This window comes from Tursiops truncatus, chromosome Y, assembly GCF_011762595.2.
Source record: "Tursiops truncatus isolate mTurTru1 chromosome Y, mTurTru1.mat.Y, whole genome shotgun sequence".
NCBI lineage: Eukaryota > Metazoa > Chordata > Mammalia > Artiodactyla > Delphinidae > Tursiops > Tursiops truncatus.
The window spans coordinates 5514505-5530433 of NC_133428.1; the positions used below are offsets into that span (position 1 = coordinate 5514505).

Consider the following 15929-nt stretch of genomic DNA (forward strand, 5'->3'; position numbering starts at 1 on the left):
CGGGGAGCGAGGGGGGCGCGCGGACGGGGAGCGGGCGGACCGCCGAGGCTGAGACGGAGCGAGAGGGCTGGGGCGCCGGGGCGGGAGGGGCGCGCGCGGGCCGCGGGTGGGGACGCGGCTCCCCCCCCACCCCCGCCGCGCCGCAGCCCCTCCCCGCGCGCGGCCCCGCGCCTCCCCGCCGCGCCCCCGCCGCCCGGCAGCCCCGCGCCCCACGCCGCCCGCGGACGGCCGCGCGCCGCGCCCCGCGGGGCCGGGCTTCCACCTGTCCCCGCGCGCCCGCCTTCTCGCCGCCGCCCAAGTTTGCGGGGACCTGCCGGGCGCGCCGCCTCGCCGCCTCCGTCCGCGTCCGCGTCCTCGCCCATGGCCGCCGCGCCCCCCGCGCCGCCCGCCCAGCCCCGCGGCCGCCGGGCCCGGTGAGCGCAGGAGCGCGGGCCCCGGAGCGGCGCCGGGCGGTCGGACCCCGCGCGCAGCCGCCCCGAGCAGCCGCGGCCGAGCGGCGGGCGCCCGTCCCCGGCACGGAGCACTGCGGATGAGGCGCGGGGCCGGCGCGGGGCTCCGGGCGCGCTCGGGGGTCGTGAGCGCCGCGCCCCGCGCCCCGCGCGCCCCGCCGGGGCCATGCAGTCGCTCATCTCGCCGGTGACCAAGGCGATCCTGGTGGCCCTCTTCATCTTCGCCATCCTGCTCATCCTGTACGTGATCCTCTGGTACATCTGCCGCGATGTGGACTGCGACCACGGCATCTGAGCGCCGCGGCCCCCGGGGCCCGCCGCGCTGAGGGCGCCCCCGCGGCGCCGGGCATGGGGGCGGGGCGGCCCGCCGGCGCCCCCCGCCCCGGGCCCCGCCGCGCGCCCGCCGCAGCCACCTGGCCTTGACCTTCAGGGACGGAGCGGGCAGAGCGGGTGAGTGCACTCCGGCGGCCGCCCTGCGGGGCGAGGCGGGGGCGAGCCGCAACTTCGCGGCGGGCGCGGGGTGCCGGCGCGGGACCGGCCCCGGGTGGGCGCCGCGCCCCGGCCTCGCCACCCGGGGGGAGGCGGCGGCGGGAGGGCGTGCGGAGGGCCGGGCGCCCCCCCGATCCAGCCCGGCGCCTTGGGTCCGAGGAGCCGGGCGCTCCCGCCTTGGGTCGCCACCTGCGCAGCGGCCCGGGGCGGAGCGGGACCGAGCTGCCGGGCGTCCGGTTGCTGCCACGCGCTGCCGGGTCCCCAGCCGTCGGCCCGCGGGCGCGGGGACCCCGCGCGGAGGACCCCGGGCAGCCCCGCCGGGCCGTGCGGAGAGAGCGCGGCGCGGGGGGGCCGAGCGCAATCCACCGCAAAGGGACACCTCCCGCCAGCAGTGGAAAACGGGTCGAAAGCCCGGGGCGCCCTCCTCACGCCCCAGGCACCCCCGAGGGGCGCAGACCCGCGGGGATGGGAATTCCTCCCCGGTGCCCTAGCCCCCTACCCCAGAGGAGAGGGAAAGTGGGAAAGCTTTGCCCTCCGCCAGGTGTGCCGAGCAACTTTGCGACTTAAATAAATATCTTGTTATCCAGAAAAAAATACCTCTCTCTGAACGTCTCTGTGCAGAAGGAACGCGTGAGGAAAAACACCCATCTTAGACAGGCTGCCAGTTTATGCACCTGCAGATGGCTAGGCCGTCTTCCTGGGGTAATCAGGGCAGAGGGGGATGTCTGGGTCCCGGCGGTCATGAGGGAGCCGCCCCAGCTCTCAGCAGCCCAGCTTTGTGCAATTCATGTTAGTGCATTCCTCTCCCACTAACCGTTTCCAGCCCCTGGAGGGTTAAGGAAACTGAAAGCGCAGGCACTCCTCGTCCCCCGGAATCTTTGGAAAACCCAAGGGGAGCGAGCCTGTCTGATGTGGGGCGATCAGGGTTTGTGCGCGTTGCGTGGGTTTTCTCCTGCGGTTAAAATTGGTGCGGAGTCGGAGAGTGGTCCTGCAGCCTCCAGCGCACGTCTCCAAGATCCAGTGTCTGAGGACCCGGAGGGCGGGGAGGGGAGACCCATTTTCAAGATGACAAACGCTGTTTGAGGGAAGAGAGATCCGAGGACACCCCCCAGACAATGCCCCGAATGCAAATGCATTCTGAAGGCGTTCTGTGGAGCTGGCTGGGGAAACGCTCTCCTGTCACATGCATCTCTGGAGGGCCTGCCCCAGCTCCGGAGACCGGTCCCCTTCCCCTGTCCACCGCCCCCACCGCCCCCACCCCCCATCTCAAGAGCTAGAGCCTAAGATTTGCTCAGCTGGGTTCGAAACAGACCAGGCAAATACTTCTGATAAATTTCTGAAGCGCCGCGCCTTAGGTATCGGGTGAATTAGCTGCGCGAAAGGAGGTTAAAAGATTCGTGATCACATCCCCAAATATGATGCCTTGAAAACTGTCCCCCCTCCACCAGAGAAAGTACCTCACAAGTCTGCATCCCACGCACGGCACGTGAATTAGGAGCCAGAATTGCAACAAACACACACACTGCGGGAGAGTGGATCAGGAAAGGGGAAGCCACCCATAGGAGGTGCCTGAGTCTCCGCTGAGCCTGGGGGAGGACATTGTGATTGGGGGCTAGTGGGGCCCATCTGGCAGGGGTAGGAAAACACCTTTACAAGGAAAAGTGCCCAGCAGTACATAACTGAGACCATCCAGGGTGTCTTCCTGTGGCCGGAGGGTCGGTCCCCCACGGCTGACGGTGCTGGCCACACACACACACACACACACACACACACACACACACACACACACACACACGGGAGCGGGACCCCATTCCCATCCGGTGACGTGTCAGGTCGGTCCATGCTGGGCCTCCCTTGGGTTATTTTCCCCACACGCCATTTCAATCCCGACAGATCAGCATTGATTCCACTTCCCAGAGAATGTGCCTTCCCATCAATTAGAAACCAGCCATCTGCATATTATTTCTATGACCCATGAAATGCGTCTCCTTCGTAATCATTGCCGTCTCTGCGGAGAGGGTCATCGCAAAATCAGGACAAAAACACAGGGTCCCCGGATTCAAATTGCCAGGCGTGTGTGGAGTCGGCTGCTCTTAATGAATCCGTGAGTTAATGCTCTTGCTGTGACACGGTAATGCCCACAGTGTAGACACTCGCCCCCTCCCACCCCGACATAGACCAGGACAGAACCACGACCCTTTTAGACAAAATGAAATCGCGGTCCCTCACGTTCACAGTAGCCTCTGTGATCTACAGAAGACCTTCCCAAATGGCCTTCTGGATCGATGCCAGTATTCCCATTTCAGGTACAAACCGAGGTAGTTTCTCGCCCAAGGTCATGGAGCCAGAAGTGCCGAGGCGTCACTGGTGAAGGACAGAGTCATGCTCGGGGGGCTTCCGGCCGGAGAGGGGCCGCTCGGGAGACCTTCCTCTGCTTCCGTGAAAGGAGCGCCCTGTTCCCTCTTATGTCCATGCCTGCATGTTTCCACCCATCACCTCTCCAAGGGAGCCCCGAGATCCTGGGGACCCTGTGGGTGTTTACGGTCTAAAAAGAGACCGCTCAACTGCCTGAAGACAGCAACCTCTACCAAGATCATTCTCTGGAGCCCAGAAAGATCACTCCTGAATCCGGGGGTGGGGGGGTGGTGAGGCTGATCTCCAAAGGCTGGAAAGAGTGTGACAAGGTAGAAATATCTGTCCTGTCACCTTCTGAATTTCCTACGGACAAGCAACAAATCCAGAGTGCCTGCCGAAAGGAAACAACAAAATGGGGCTTCCTATAAATAACAATTACATCTCATACTTACGGAGGGTGTTACAAAGTACCAGACAGAGTTAAAGGGATACTATTCACATCGCATTTTATCCTTCTGACAGCAACGTGAGTCTAATGATGATTCCAGTTATACAGAACAGAAAAAAAGAGGCTAAAAGAAAAAGATTATGTAATTTTCCTAAGATCGCAAGGAAAAGAAACCAGTCACCAAGAGTCTCCAAGCTCTTACCGCGGACCTGCACGCACGCTCACGTGTATCTGTAAATAAAAGCTCACCTCCGTGGCTGTCCCATTCCAAACATTTTTAATGGTGCTTCTCTCTTCACCTCTCCCTTAGGGCTTAGGAATCATCTTCTTCTTCTAAGTTGTTTTTGATAGATTACAAAATAACTGCTTAATATATATTTACAGGCATTGAGCACATAGGTTTCCATTTTAAAAAAGCTTTTGACTTATTTCTTTATAAATATTGATAATCAGACATACAGATTTGAAAAAGTGAATTCAAGAGTGTGCCTAGTATATAAAATAGATAACCAGCAAGGACCTGCTGTACAGCCCAGAGAACTATACTCAATATTTTGTCATAACCTATATGGGAAAATAATCTGGAAAAGAAGTACACCTGAAACTAACACAGAATTGTAAATCAACGATAGTTCAATTAAAATTTTAAAAAGAGTGTGTCTCTATTTTTATATTTTGGAAGTTGTCAGTTAACGTTCCTAGGGCTGCACCGCGTGGTTTGTGGGATCTTAGTTCCCCGACCAGGGATTGAACGTTTGAACCCAGGCCTTCGGCAGTGAAAGCGCTGAGTCCTAACCACCGGACCGCCAGGGAAGTCCCGGACAGCACTTTTTTAATAACAGTGTCCTAATATGTTTTGAGAACACTTTTGTGTCCTACAAGGATTGCGCTTTGCATCCTATGTTGTGTAAAGATGCCCTCAAAGCTCCCTCCTGTGCCCCCCGCCCCTTTCTCCCCCAAACTGAAGGTTTCTCCAAAGAGGCAAAGAGTGGCTGCTGGAAACCTCGGCTTCTTTCAAAGAATAGTTCGTTGATGGAAGTGAGCACCTTGGGTCTGCACAGAAGCATCAGGGGAAACGGGGAAACAGAGCATCGAGGACCCAGCACGAGGGAAAAGTGATGACGCTTGGAAGGACGCTGTTTGTGAATCACATAAGAAAGAACTTTGTAGCCGTGAAACTTTTTGTGGGCTGCCCCAGGAGTGGCCGCGGCTGTTTGCTTGCTGGGCAGTTGACTTTTGCTCAGGATGTGTGAGCTGGCGGGCGGGGTTGGAGAAGTATAGTCCTGGGGTTTCATACTGTGTGAGCTGATGTACCTATCCCCCAGCTCCCGCATCCCTGAAAAGCAAGATTCTTTGGTAGAAGCAAACGTGTTACAATTCAAGACAAGTGACTTTGGGGGAAAAGAATTGGGTACGGAATCTGATTGTTGCTTCTGAAGCTATTTTCAGCTTCAGAAAGAAAAAAAAAAAAAGGAGGCAGAGAATGTTTGTCAAGCCCTCACAATGCCTCATACAATAGCCTGTGTTCCTACTTTGTTCAAGCTCCACTCCACAGATGTTCATCAAAGTGGTCTGCATTGCAGATGTTTCTAGAACACGTGGGCACGCAGGTCACAGAGATCGAAGGTGTTGGCAGGTAAGGAAGACCGAGCGTCTCACCTCTTCGTTTCCAGATGCGGTATTCTCTGCGTGTCAGGCTAAATCGCAGTTGCAGAGTGAAATGGGAAAGAAGTGGATTTGAAGCTGGAGGGGGGCGGGATGGAGGCCTGAATTGGAGCCGGGGCTGCCGGGCCTGTGGCTGGCGGGGATGCAGGAGGCTGCATCTGAAACCCATATGCCGGGCTGGGATGCTGGGCTGTGCGTACAGGAATAAGGCAGCTCAGGCAAAGAGGAAAACGGTCCCCGTGGAACGTCCTAAACCCCTTCTGTGCCTCTGAGTGACTCCATCTCTAACAGACCATGTTTCCATAAGTCACTCCCCACCCTCCGACACAGATGGAGTCTGTGCGACATGTAAATAAAAAGGAAACACAAACGGAATATAAAGCATGACCTTCCGGCCACGTGCGGTCCACGCCGAGCTCCCAGTTTCTTCCAGGGAGGGGCGTCTGTCCTCCACGGGGCGTCCGGCACACGCATCCCCACCGTGACGTGACAGACGTGGACCTGCCCCCGTCTTTCAGGTAGCACTCCCCCCCAGTTGGATTTCTGGGGCCTGGGAGCAGGGACCATGCATCTATTAAGCACCTCCTGTGGGTTTAAGATGGTTTCACGTGACCCTTACAAAACCCTGGGATGTGCTGTTGGGTTTTCCTCTGTGTGGATGAAAACAGTCCAGCTACGTGGTCAACGGGGATCTGAAGGGCAGGCTGCCGGGGTCAGCAGTGGCTGATGTGAGCCCGCTTTTGCTCTCACTCTCCGTTGGGCCAGACCAAGCCTTCCGCTCACCTGCATTCGCCTCGCTGTGGTTCCCTAGACGTCTAAGCGCAGCAGGCAGTGCTGGTGTCTGTGTGCATCCGGTGGTTGAAGCTGTAGGTCGACCAGTCGCCCGGGGTGATCATGGGAGGATCACCGGGGAAATGGGCTCACCACGCTCGTGAAACGTCAAACGCATGCTTGCGTCTCCCAAGGCACAACAGTCCGACCACCATGCAGTGTCACATTACTGTTTATTAAAATGTTTATTGAAATATAGTTGATTTACAATGTTGTGTTAGTTTCAGGTGTACAGCAAAGTGACTCAGTTACACATAGACATGTATAAACATATGTATTCTTTTTTATATTCTCTTCCATGATAGGTTATTACAAGATATTGAGTATAGTTCCCTGTGCTATACAGTAGGTCCTTGTACTCTTTTGAATTTTTTTTTTGTTTTTGCGGTACACAGGCCTCTCACTGCTGTGGCCTCTCCCGTTGCGGAGCACAGGCTCTGGACGCGCAGGCTCAGCGGCCACGGCTCACGGGCCCAGCCGCTCCGCGGCATGTGGGATCTTCCCGGACCGGGGCACGAACCCGTGTCCCCTGCATCGGCAGGCGGACGCTCAACCACTGCACCACGAGGGAAGCCCTCTTTTGAATTTTCTTAAATGTAACAGGAATGTCCTTGACAGTCTTCAGGTATGGCTTGATCCAGGGCCTCAACTGATGTCAGCAGGACTCAGTGTCTCTCTGTCTCTCATTGCTCTTTCTTCTTTGGTACATGACTCTTCATTATCACCATGTTTGTGAAGCATGAATACAATTAGGATGAAGACTAAATTATTCCCCACCCCACCACCATTTCATCTTTTACTGTTTGGATACCAAGGGAGCAAATCTCATGGAGATGATGACAGCATAGGTGTTGGATGTTATCAACTACGCAAAATTCCAAGACAACCAAAGACAAAAAAAGGACTGAATAAGATAGTAGAGGGGGATAGAAAGAGACATGGGAAGGAATGCATCACAAAACAGGGGCTTAAAACAGTGTGTATTGCATCAACTTCTAGAGGAAAAAAAATGTAAACAAGTAAACAGAGGAGCTTGCAATGAACAGTCATGAGAGAAGCAGAAGTGTCAGTTTGTTGAACCGGGGGCCCCCGGACGGTCCATTCTCCTCTTTTCTCGCTTCTTTTGAAAGCACGAGTTTCTTCCGACGCCACTGTTGCAGAGAATTATTTGAGCATCTTTTGGCATTTGTCTTTGCTTGTGTGTGGTTTCATCTTTGAGAAATACTACACGCGCCCAGAAAATTACACCCTGCTGAAAGGAGCCCTGTACCACACACACACACACACACACACACACCCCTGAGGCCTCCGCCAGCCCCCTCGGGCGCACGTGTGGTATCTGAGTCATATGCACCCACGTCTGTTATTAGAACGTTCCGAGTGAATTTCCCCTTCACCATTACTCACATGCTGAGACCCTTCCAGGGTCGAATTCCACAAACAATTACAGAACATACCAACAACGAATACCACCTATGCATTGTAGTGCGTATGCTGACCATAGCCATGCAGAAGTTGTACAGCTGTGCTAACGTTTTATTCGATTCCTATCTCTTTTCGTGGTCATTGTTTTTGGTGTGTCTGTGACAGAGTTCTCACGTGTTAGGACCCTAATCCCATGTTTCTCTGAAACCCTTTGATTTTTATCTTGGATTTGCCCAGCACCGTGATTTTCAGAAACACGGAATACCACCTCATTGCAGAACTGACTGTGATTTAACGCCTTCTCTGTTTTTATTAAGTTACTTTTAAATTTCCTGCAATTTCTGCAGGTAGGTTAGAGACGGCCCAGGATATTCATGCTCTGTGGAAACTAAAATCTCATTGTAAAAAAAAAGGAATGAGGATCTCAAGATTTTACTCTGCCTGGGGTTCACTTTCTTGTTTGCCATCTTTTGCTCCCTTTTTCCCCTTGAAGTGTTTCTAGGGTGCAGAGCTGTTTTTGTTTCGTTTTGTTTTGTTTTTTTTACCAAAGGAATTCTACTTAGGAAATAATTATTCTTCTCCTGGAATAAAAAACTCTCCTCGGTCTCTTCTTCAGCACTCAGGGCTTTATTTAGTCCACTGAGCTATAAAGAGAGGCTGCTTCCTGCCAGAGCTGGGTGACCTGTTTCGGGGCCTATATTTCCCCGTCCTCCTTGGCATCCCAGCCCTTTTCCAGCCCACCTCCTCCTTGGGTGAATCAGGCAAAACCAGGGGAGGCCCAGCCTCGGCCTGGAAATCAGGATGTCACCTTCCGTCACAAGCGAAAGTCCCAGAATGAGGACCTCCTGTTTATCCCACTGAACCATTCCTAGAGTAAGTTTTTTTAAATTTTGATTGGAGTACAGTTGCTTTACAATGTTGTGTTAGTTTCTGCTGTACAGCAAAGTGAATCAGCTTTACGTATACCTATGTCCCCTCTTCTTTGGATTTCCTTCCCATGTAGGTCACCACAGAGCAGTGAGCAGAGTTCCCTGTGCTCTACAGTAGGTTCTCATTAGTTACCTATTTTATACATAGTATCAATAGTGTATATATGTCCATCCCAATCTCCCAGTTCGTCCCACCACCACCCCCGTCCCCCCTTGGTAACCGTAAGTGTGTTCTCTACATCTGTGACTCTGTTTCTGCTTTGCCAATAAGTTCATCTGTATCATGTTTCTAGATTCCACATAGAATCGATATTATACAATATTTGTCTTTCTCTTTCTGACTGACTTCACTCTGTACGACAGTCTCTAGGTCCATCCACATCTCTGCAAATGGCACTATTTCGTTCCTTTTTATGGCTGAGTAATATTCCATTGTATATATACACCACATCTTCTTTATCCATTCCTCCGTTGATAGACATTAAGTTGCTTCCATGCCCTGGCTATTGTAAATAGTGCTGCAATGAACATTGGGGTGCATGCATCCTTTCGAATTATGGTTTTCTCTGGATATATGCCTAGGAGTGGGATGGCTGGGTTGTATGGTAGTTCTATTTTTAGTTTTTTAAGGAACCTCCATACTGTTCTCCATAGCGGCTGCACCAATTTACATTCCCACCAGCTGTGCAGGAGGGTTCCCTTTCCTTCACACCCTTTCCTGCATTTATGTACAACTGAATCACTTTGCTGTGCACCTGAAACTAATACAACATTGTTGATCAATTATACCCCAATATAAAATAACAATCTTTAAAAAGTGGAAAATAAAGCAAAACAAAAATCACATGTAGGCGAAGGTGTGATTGTACACGTTCCCATACAGTGTTTGTTGGATCATTTTTCAAACATTCACTGAGCAGTAGAGGTTTATTTACGTGTTACTTTGGGATGTTAGGTATTTGTGGAATTAAAAAGAATCAGGCACTCCTGTACTTTAGTTTTAAAATCTGTGATGGTCTTTAAATTCATAATAAGTTGATGCAGTTTGATACTTAGGAACATATAAAAAGGTGATGTGAACTTTTCTGCTTTTGTTTGTATTCAAAGTTTTGGTGTTATAAAACCAGACGGATTGAAGACTTACATAAGCATTTGAACACTCAAATAAGTGTAATGATTTTCTCTTACTGTTTGAATATCTTCATTCCTCTTAAATTCACGAAAATTCCATGTATCTGAATAAGCATATAAAAATATTTTGGTCTTCCCCCCCTTTTTACACAGATTACTCTTTTTGTCCCAAGTAAATAACACTTTTTGTTTTACATTATCAAGGACATTTACTGAACTATGAAAATGTATAACAAATTAAAATCTGATGTGACTATTAAAAAAAGAAAAAGAAAAAGGAAATAACTGCAAAAATGCCTTGAGTCATTGTATCAAAAGGATAAAAATACATTTAGGAGGAAACGGCAGGCCTGGGATTGGGGAAGGAGGGCTGCACGTGCTGGTGTCTGGGGCAGTGGGACGTCATCTCACCCCTGTGGTCTGGGGGTTCAGGGCTGGATCAGCACGGCCACAGGGGGACACTCTTTCCCGTACACGTCACCGCCCCCATTTGAAAGGCTGCTCCAATTCTGAGCCAGTACGGTTGAGGCCAAGCGGTCCCAGAGATGGTGCAGCTCCGAACCCCTCACTCAGCTGTCAGAAGGAGGCATGAAGCAACACTTAGTCCTTCCCCTTGCCCACCGGGACGCTGTGTTTCAGAGGGTCCTGGTGATGCCGGGCCCCGGGCCGGGTCCTGATGTTACATCCTCTGCTGAGCGCATGCTCAGTCCGGGGTTGAAAGCCAGCCCACGGCCCTGGCTTCTGTTGCTTGTGGTGCTTCCTCCTGCTCCCCCGGAAGTGGTACCGGGAGCGGAGAGACCGTGCAGGTGACCATGGTTACCCCTCGGATCACAGCATCCGCCAGCCGGGGAGGACCTTGCCGTGGTGGGAAGCCAGGCTCCGAGGCTGGTCAGGAAGGACATCCTTTGCGACCCTCAAATTACCCCACAGGGGAGCTGCCAGGCTCAGCCCTCTTGGGAAGGTCAGTGTCCTGGGAAGACACAGAAATGGGTGGCGACCCACCCCGTCTTAGGATGAGACGTACGAATAACAGAGATGTAATCGGGGGACATCTGGTTCGGACTGATGGGTCAGGCTCCTTGCAAAAGCCAAATTAATTAGTGCCGGGTATGGGGGCTGGGGTGTGTGTGGTCGTCCTTGCACACTCACGATGGTCTCTAAGCAGCTACTGTAACCTAGGGGGTGGTACCTGGAGTTTGCTGCTGAAATTCGAGTGGCTCCAAGGAGGAGAAGCCTCTTTCGGTAGATATTTACTGGGAAAGTCTGAGGGATGCTCCCACCCCAGCCCCCAGCCCCCGGCTCACAAGGACCAGGCATCCACTTCCGAGTTGCCCCACCTGCAACACGGAGGGGCCCCCAGGTGCTGGGTCTGCCTCGATTCCAGAAGATCCGAACTGCCAAAGACTTTGGCCACTTTCTGGCAAAGGTGGAGGGGCCAGGAGTGGCGGCAGGTGGCCACCTGGCCCACTGTGCTCAGAGAACATGGGGCTCCTGGGGTCCTCTGAGGGGCATGACCGCCGGCATACAGCCCTACCTAGCATGGCACTGATGGGTCTGGGGCCCCGTTCCTGCATTTTCCCCTGGAAACCCCATTTTTCCAGCGTCTAGAACAGCTCTGTCGAATGGCAGTACAGTGCAAGCCACATAAATAATTAAAACGTTTTCTGGTAGCCACCAAGGTGCCAAGTCCCACTTATAAGATAAATCAGTACCAGGGGTGTAACGTACGGCATGAGAAGGATAATTAACTCTGCTGTGTGTCACACATGCAGGTGGTTAAGAGACAAAATACTAACAGTTCTCATCATAAAAAAGGTTTTTTCTATTTCTTTAATTTTGTATCTAGATGAGATGACAAATGTTCACTGAACTTATTGCGTCATTATTTCATGGTGTATGTAGGTCAAATCACCACGCTGTACACCTTCAACTTACACAGCATTGTATGTCCATTATATCTCAATAAAACTGGAAGGAAAAACTTGTCGTGGTAGCCACATGAGAAAAGAAAGCAAGAATGGTCAAGATGAAATCAATTGAGGGCTTCCCTGGTGGCACAGTGGTTAAGAGTCCGCCTGCCGATGCAGGGGACACGGGTTCCAGCCCTGGTCCGGGAAGATCCCACATGCCGCGGGGCAACTAAGCCCGTGCGCCACAACTACTGAGCCTGCGCTCTAGAGCCCGCGAGCCACAGCTACTGAGCCTGTGAGCCACAACTACTGAAGCCCACGAGCCTATAGCCCGTGCTCTGTGACAAGAGAAGCCACTGCAATGAGAAGCCCACGCACCACAACCAAGAGTAGCCCCTGCTCGCCGCAACTAGAGAAAGCCCGCACACAGCAACAGAAACCCAATGCAGCCAGAAAAAAATGAATAAAATAAATAAATTTATAAAAAAAGAAATCAATTGAATTGATATATTTTATTTAATCAGTATATCAAAAAAGTATCATTTCAACAATATATATGTATATATGTGTGTGTGCATATACATAAATGAACATGTACATTTATATATTAATAGAGATACGTGTGTTTCTATTTTTTAGTGTACAGAATTTATAGAAATGTATGAAAACATATATACATATACTTTATACATTTTATAGGTATATACATACATATATAATTTACTAAAATTATATTTTAAAATTCTATAGGTATATACACGCGTTTAGAATTGTCTACTAACCGTCAGGGAGATAGCTGACATGCTGTGTTTATACTAAGCCTTTGGACCCCGTGGGTATCGTACACCTACAGCACGTGTCAGTGGAGACAAGCTTTATCGAAGAGCTTGGTGGCTCCAGGGTCGGATGCCCTAGTGTCTTCCAGCTCACCCCCCCTTTTCTGGGTGAGATTCCTGGAACTCCCTCAGCCCTGAAGGAATCCCCCTCTGTCTCTTCTGCTCATCAGCGTTGCCAACCATCCAGTTTCCCAAATGTAGGGTTACTTGGCCAGAACTATTCCTCGTCGGGGGACACATCCAAACCACCACACATGGCTGCTGCTTCTGTGACGGGTCACTGCCTTTTTGGGTGCCCTGACAGCAACGGGGCCCCAGAATTCCCTGCCGTGCTTCACCGGGCATCCCTTCAGCCTTCAGAGACACCGCTGATGGCCAGATCTTGTGTTCCGTTTGGTCCAGCCATACAAAGGATAGAAATAATCCATGAACGGAACGTGATATTCATGTAGGCACGTGAGTCGAGACTCTCCTGCTAAACCCCACATTTTATTTGGGTTTCACTACTTCTTCCCTCAAGTCCCGTTTCTGTCCCAGGATCCCACCTAGGACACCATTATCACTTTCACCCTCATGCCTCCTTGGGCTCCTCTGGGCTGTGACAGTGTCTCAAACTTTGTTTTTGCCTTTCTCTGTCTGACTGACTTCACTCAGTATGATCATCTCAAAGTCCATCTATGTTGCTGCAAATGGCATTTTTTCGTTCTTTTTTATGGCTGAGTAGTATTCCATTGTATATATGCACCACATCTTCTTCATGCATTCCTCTGTCGATGGACACTTAGGTTGCTTCCATGTCTTGGCTATTGTGAATAGTGCTGCTATGAACATTGGGGTGCATGCATCTTTTCTTTTTTTGTGGTACGCGGGCCTCTCACTGTTGTGGCCTCTCCCGTTGCGGAGCACAGGCTCCGGACACGCAGGCCCAGCGGCCATGGCTCACGGGCCCAGCCGCTCCGCGGCACGTGGGATCTTCCCGGACCGGGGCACGAACCCGTGTCCCCTGCCTCGGCAGGCGGACTCTCAACCACTGCGCCACCAGGGAAGCCCTGCGTGTATCTTTTCGAATTATAGTTTTGTCTGAATATAGGTCCAGGAGTGGGATTGCTGGATCATATGGTAATTCTATTTTAAAACTTTCTTTGTTTTTGATGACCTTAGCTTTGATGAGCACTTGTTAGATTTCTTTTTTTAGGTTGCCCCTCTATTAGGATTTGCCTGATTTTTTTTTTTTTCATTATTAGACTGGGATGATTGGTCTTTGAGAGAAAACCCACAGGAGTGAAGTGCTCTTTTCATCACCTTTTATCAAAGGGACATATTATCAACATGACTTGTCACTGTGCGTTTGGGGCTTTCTTGGTCAGCTGGCTGAGGTAGTCAGATGTCTCCAATGCAAAGTTACTTGTGTGTCCTCATTCCACACCCTTTTGGAAGGAAGACCCTGTGAACAGCCCACACTTAAGAAGGAAACCATATTCCACCGTCTTAGGGGCACAGCATCTATTTGGAATTTTTCTGCATGAGATGTTTAGTTTTCCTCCCTCATTTATTTATTTCTTCACTCATGGATGTCTCCCAGTTTGGACACATGGAGATTCATTTCTTCTTTCGGGTTACAATCCAATAGTATTTTATTTCCTGCCTCAAATTGCTTGGCCATTGGGACCTCTTCCACTTTATCTTCTGTGTCCTACTGACATGCCCCAATTATTGTGTATTTTTGAACATTTCCTTACTTTCTGGAACTAGAAGACACTCCAGCCACGTCTCCTAAGCCCGGGTCTCCTAAGCCCGGGTCCTAGAATTAGCCATTTCTCCAGGGAGCCCTGTTTCCTCTTATTTGAGCATGATGTTAGGAACGAAGACCTGGGTGCTGGGGGAAAAGCTCAGCAGCATGGAAGGGGGTTCGCTCCTGTGGGCTCACCACTGATGTTCTCCCCCTTACACTTCTGTTGTCTTTCCTTCTCTTTCCAACCCTTTAGGGGCCCTGAAGGGAAAGAGAAGCTCCGGTTGCCCGTGGAGCCTACCGTTCACCTGTCCTCCAGGTACAAGCCAAGAGGTCGTGAGAACACAGCCCCGCGTGGACCACCGGCCGGCCAGGACTCCAATGTGGATGTAGGGTCGGATGCCTGGAGGTCCCTGCTCGGCCCTACCTTGGAGTCTGCCAACCAGCATGTGTTCCAGCTGCGCTGTGGGGTGAAGGGTGGTGTGACCACCTATGAGGATTGAGGCCATCCCCCATCACTCATCTTGCCACGCCATCACCAGGCGGTCAGGACTCATGGGCAACTCTCACCTCCGGGGCTATGCTGGCATCTGTAACCTCCATACCCCTTTGTGGTCCCATCCTAGCCATTCCCGCCCGCCCGCCCCCCGGCCCACTCCGTGTTGTGAAGTTTTCCTCCGCCTTCCCGTTGTGCATAGTCACAGGGGTTCCTGTGGTCAGTGGCGCAGCCCAGTGGAAGTGTTTACTGTTATTCCTGACTAGGCAAGTCCAGAGAACAATCGGGTTCAGATGATGCCGTCATGAAGGTAGGTCCAGCTGGTGCCTGACCCTCTTCAGTCTCAGATGCAAGCCCATGCCCTACGGCGTACACAAGCCCGCCCAGAGCTTCCGGGCTTGCTCTTGTGTACACAGCAGGCAGACGCGCGAGGGGACACAGACAAGACACGCCCCACCATCCTTGTTGCCAACGTACCCCGAGTCTTTCTATCCGTCTGTTGCGGTGAGCAGAACCCATGATCCGGAAGGAGAGTGGCATCCTTATAAAATACCGACAAGAGACTCTGCACACGAAATAAGAGCGTCCTGGAACATTCTAGAAACAAGCCTAGCGTTACTTCTCTTGCAACCGTAAACGATGCAGCAGGCACTTTGGACGTCGCGTCACGGGTGAGACCTGCATTGCCCAGTGTGGCAGCCGCGGAGGACTTGTAGCAGGTTTCTCCCTCCACTCTGTGTAAACTCTGAGGGGGGCCAGGTGAAAATTCAGGGCCCCCCTCCCCCCGCGCTGTGGGGTGCGTGCACGTCTCGATGAATGTGCTCGGCAGTGTGCAACCCGGCATCGCCAGCCCCTGCCCCCCACCTGTCCTCATGCACCCTGGTGAGCATTTTATACATCCTCCCAAACACTCCCGTCATTCCGTCCTGCAGGTGTGACGTATTGCACCTCTGTTCTCTCGTCGTAGCTTCTGTCTCCCTGTGTGGAGATGGGCGATAAAGACAAAGCTCTTCCAGACATATGGCTATTCCAGAAAATAAAATATTTTTGAAACCGCACAGCATGGCTACAGCTCTTTGTCTCATAGTGGGAACAGAACCCGGGTGCGTGTGCGGCTAGCAGCGTGGCACTTGGAAGAGGCACAGAGAATTCACTGACCCTGTAGAGATAGCCGAGGGCGGAAAGGTGTTTATCACACGAGGTGGGCATAGCCTCGTCTCTGTGCAGCTTGCAGAA

The 15929-nt window shown here is 52.0% G+C and overlaps 1 long non-coding RNA gene across 1 annotated transcript; it reads left to right on the plus strand.

The window, feature by feature from the left end:
- Positions 1-32: 32 nt before the first annotated feature.
- LOC141277701 (uncharacterized) lies at positions 33-15646 on the plus strand. Its single transcript, XR_012329453.1, has 2 exons — positions 33-899; positions 14454-15646. It is a non-coding gene; the product is annotated as an uncharacterized lncRNA (long non-coding RNA).
- The last annotated feature ends 283 nt before the right edge of the window (positions 15647-15929 follow it).